We start from the raw sequence: 4566 nt of genomic DNA, 5'->3' as shown, positions 1-4566 counted from the left end.
TGCCCCTTTAAGTTAAACAAGCACATTTCATACACTAAGACAACTTCACTGGTAGAGGACAGCTGCCGAGCTGGAAGTAAACCAAGGCAAAGTATGACCAATCAAACATGATGCTGAGAAGAACTTTTGCTGCTGCCTCTAAATTGGCTCTCTTTAGAATGAATTAGGCTAATGTGTTGTCCAAAGAGTGGTATTCTAAAGATAACATTCTAAAGAGAGGCACCTACATATGAGGTTAGACACTTCCTCTGTTTATTGAAGTGTGGTTATTGGGCTTGCTTATCACCAGCTTGCACTCCAGTTTCCCACCTGCATGCCTTCCCAAGCTATACAAGAAGACTGAAGAGAAGAGAGAAGGGGAGTCCTCTGTTTGTTGTGATATATCACTTTTGCCATACTTGGATGCCATGCTTGGAGAGTGAGGGGAAAATTCCAGAAGAGTTACTCATTGATAGAGTGATGATAGGAAGTGAAAAATGACATGCTACCCTTGATTGGACATCTGCTAAGGCAGCAAACTAACTAACCTACCACTGACTTTGTGTGATTAGAGAAGATGAGTATTGGAAAGAAATGACAGAGAATAGCACAGAATTGTTCTGTATATATTCCTTTTGCAAAAATGGCAGTAATTCATGGGTTTTCTGGGGCTTAACTGGACTCTGTAGAAGATGCCTGGGATTTTGTCTTCCTGCTGGCACCTCACATGAGTCCTGCCCATTGAGCAAGGGGTCCTCAACAGCAATAGGCTGAGCAATCAATTGGGGTAGGACTGAGGGACAAAGGAAGAGGTCACCTAAAGCTGGATTCCTAAGGTCGGGGAACTACACAGTGGAGAGACACTATAGGATCCTCCACAGAAATTATATACATAACCCCATAAAACAGCCAGTATTTGGAAGCCCAACCTTCAGCGATCAGGCACAGCAGAGAGCTACAATATCAGCCTTTGAGTACAAAGACATTTGTCTCCTTTCTCCCCTTGCCTTTGGCCCCAACCCACATGAGGAGCTGGGCCTTGGAAAAGCAGGAAGGTATCTCCAAGCAGAAGCATCCACCTTTTCCAACACATCCCACCTACTCGTGCTGTCAGCGCTCCATACTATGCCTGTTATAAGGGGAAAAGAGAAGAGATTTAAGTAGAGGTTCAGACTGGTTCAGACTTATTAATGTGAAGTTATAGAATCTAACCCAGAGATTTGACAAAGCAGTTGAAAACAGAGAACGAAGAAAAATAAAACTTTTGTATTATGTAGCCCATAGAGTTAGTCCCTTCAATATTCCTTTAAAAAAATAAATAAACTTTATTTATTAAGGCAGTTTTGGCCAGGTGCAGTGGCTCATGCCTGTAATCCCAGCACTTTGGGAGGCTGAGGTGGGCAGATCACAAGGTCAGGAGTTCGAGACCAGCCTGTCCAATATGGTGAAACTCCATCTCTACTAAAAATAAAAATAAAAAATAATTACACCGGCATGGTGTCACGTGCCTGTAATCCCAGTTACTCAGGAGGCTGAGGCACAAGAATTGCTTGAATCTGGGAGGCAGAGTTTGCAGTGGCCAAGATCATGCCATTGCACTCCAGCCAAGGCAACAGGGCGAGATTCTGTCTAGAAAAAAAAAAAAAAAAAATGCAGTTTTAAGTTCACAGCAAAATTGAGTGAAAGGTACAGAGAGTTCCCACATACCCCTCCCCTCACACACAATCTCCCCTGCTCTCAACATCCCATGCCAGAGAAGCACATGTGTTACAATCGATAAACCTATATTGACATGTCACTAACAGCCAAAGTCCATAGTTTACACTAGGATTCATTCTTGGCAGTTTAAATTCTATGGGTTTTGACAGATGTATAACAACATGTGTCCACCTTTAGAGTTCATACAGAGTAGTTTCACTATCCTAAAAGTTTCCCATGCTCTACCTATCAATATAACTTTTATATGTGTATTTTCTCTGAAATTCTATTCAGCTCATTCAAGATTTTCATGTCCTAATCTCTTCATCTTGATGAAAATCACCCTCTGTAAGAACATTCTTGGCATTTGGTAGTTTATGAGGAAGTGGTATTTTGTTATTATTTGCATGGTTGTTTATTCAATTTACTCGCTCTAATGTTCCTGCTTCTAGGGTATTCAGGTCTGCATGAATGGAGTCTACCAATATGACAAATCCAACGAAAAAAAAATCAGAAATGATTTCAGCACCTTTTCACTGAGGCATATATTTACAACTCTGATGTGATCTCTCCGCAGAAGAGGTTGAAATTGTCATCATTTTACAAATGATGCAAAGAAAATAAACACGTCCTGAGTGTTTAAGGCGAGCGGAAAAGGTAAAATTAAGTAAATATACATATTTCTTGTTTAACATAAGTAATTCATGCCTCGGGAAGAAAAGTCTGCCTGAGAACGCTGATCAGGAGACTATTTTCTTTTATTTTAAATGGAAAAAAAAATGTCATTCACTATAATTTAATACAAAGCTCTTTACCAATTTCCTAAATATACTAAAATGCAGCACATTGCCTACATTCATAAGTAACAAATTATCATGTTAGGATATAACATATTTAAAACATGGCTTTCTGAACACCAAATAATTAATATTGTTGCTAACCTAGAGTTACTCGTGTGCAGTAATTCATTGAAAAAATATTTGTTGATAATGCGATTGAGCATAATAACAAAGGATCAAAACTTTTTGGTTAGTATTTTGCTATTTTATTACAAATATATGGCACATTTAGTGTAAATATTAGGAAATACAAAAAAAAAGCTAGAAAATAATCACTTATAGCACACATAATTTAACCCAAATGGACTCTTTGTCAATCATTTGGTTATATTACTTCAGATTTTTAAAATAAATATTTTTTTAACTAACAAAAATTGTATTTACTTAGAAGCATTCACAATGTCAACAAACAGCTGAAACTTTTTTTTTTGCAATTACAGAGTGGTATTCAGTAAACAGAATGATTATTTCATAAAAGCTGCATCAGAGACAACTGCAGATGAAAAAACTACCATCCTTATATACAATTAATCTGTGTTGTGCACCAAAAAGAACCTGCTTTAAATATCCATGCCAATTTACAACCCTCATACTGTACCAAGAAAGGTTAGTGACTATGGGAAACACCACCAGGACAGTACTATCTAAAGACATATTTGGTAGTGTGGTTAGCTATACCAAAAAAAAAAAAAAGACACTGTACAGTTTAAGAATAAATCATATGTAGCCTTACATTTCAACTTTTTTCTTTAAAAGGAGTTGTGTATGAGGAGTTTAAATGCTTTATAGACCAAAAAAAAAAAAAAAAAAAAACTGTGCTACAACCAACTTATTTATCATCATCATCTTTATTTTCATCCTCCCCATCTCTCTCCTCTTCCTTCTTTTTCTTGCATTTTTCAGCCTTGACAACTCCCTTTCTTGCTGCATCAGGCTTTTCTTTAGCTCACTATGCATCAATATCCCTTTTTGTCTTTTTCCTTCAGCTTCAAAGACTTTTCATAAGGCAGCTTGTCATCTGCAGCAGTGTTATTCCACATCTCCCTGTTTCTTTGCTACATCACCAATGGATGTTCTTTGATTTTTGTGTGATACTCAGAGCAGAACAGGAAAAAAGCCAAAGGAGGAATCTTGGTTGCGTTGGGCTCCTTGAACTTTTTCGTTTCTCCTTTACAGGGGACATAGGTTTCATTTGTCTTTCCTAACAAGTCTTGTCCACCTTTGCTATGTCTTCAAATTTTTTCTCTTTAGCAGACGTGGTCTTCCACCTCTCTGAGTTCTTCTGAGAAGCTGACAGAAGCATCTGGGTGCTCTTTTTGTGCTCCTCCTAACACTTTTGCACAAAGAATCCGTATGATGACATTTTGCCTCACAGCATCTTAGGCTCTCCTTTGCCCATGTTTACTTATTCTCTCTCAGCAAGGCACAGAGTTGTCCAGAGCCCATCTGGCTCTCACCTGCTGTGGTGCCGTCTCTAGGGAGCTCAATGTATTGCAGTGGCTATTTACAACAGACACATTCTTAACAAAGTGAGATTTTATTCTTTGGAGGCTTTTGTTTTCTATTAGGAAACATTGGGGATGTATGTCATAAAAATAAACACTGATTTGCATCACTTTAATGGCTCTATAGAACTCTATTGTAAGGATATATTCTAATTCGTTTAATAAATACACTATTTTAAAACATTTAGTCTGTCACCTCTCTTTTACCACTATAAACAATCTGCTGGAAGCAATAAATAGAATGCTACATAATATATTTTTGCTGTCTGTAAAACACTTTGCTTAAAAATACTTCAACAAGAATACTTGTGAATTTCGCCAAATTGCTTCTCAAAAATGTGTACCTTTATAATAACAATTACCAACAAGGAATGGGATTTCACTTTTTTCATTCTGTTTTCATCTTTGTCAGTTGAAAGATACAATATGCTAATTTTTTTGACTTTGCATTTGTTGATTAGCAGTGAAACTGGTGAATTTCTCATAGGGCAGATAAATCTCGTCTCTAGAAACTTTCTTAGTCCATTTTTCCTTTAGGGCATTTA

General features: G+C 37.3%; 1 pseudogene; it reads right to left on the bottom strand.

The window, feature by feature from the left end:
* Positions 1 to 3345: 3345 nt before the first annotated feature.
* On the bottom strand, positions 3346 to 3915 carry LOC105545036 (annotated as a pseudogene).
* Positions 3916 to 4566: the final 651 nt, after the last annotated feature.

Source organism: Mandrillus leucophaeus, unplaced genomic scaffold (genome assembly GCF_000951045.1).
Source record: "Mandrillus leucophaeus isolate KB7577 unplaced genomic scaffold, Mleu.le_1.0 Scaffold316, whole genome shotgun sequence".
NCBI lineage: Eukaryota > Metazoa > Chordata > Mammalia > Primates > Cercopithecidae > Mandrillus > Mandrillus leucophaeus.
The sequence above is the reverse complement of the archived record's forward strand: the minus strand, read 5'-3'. Positions and strand labels throughout refer to the sequence as shown.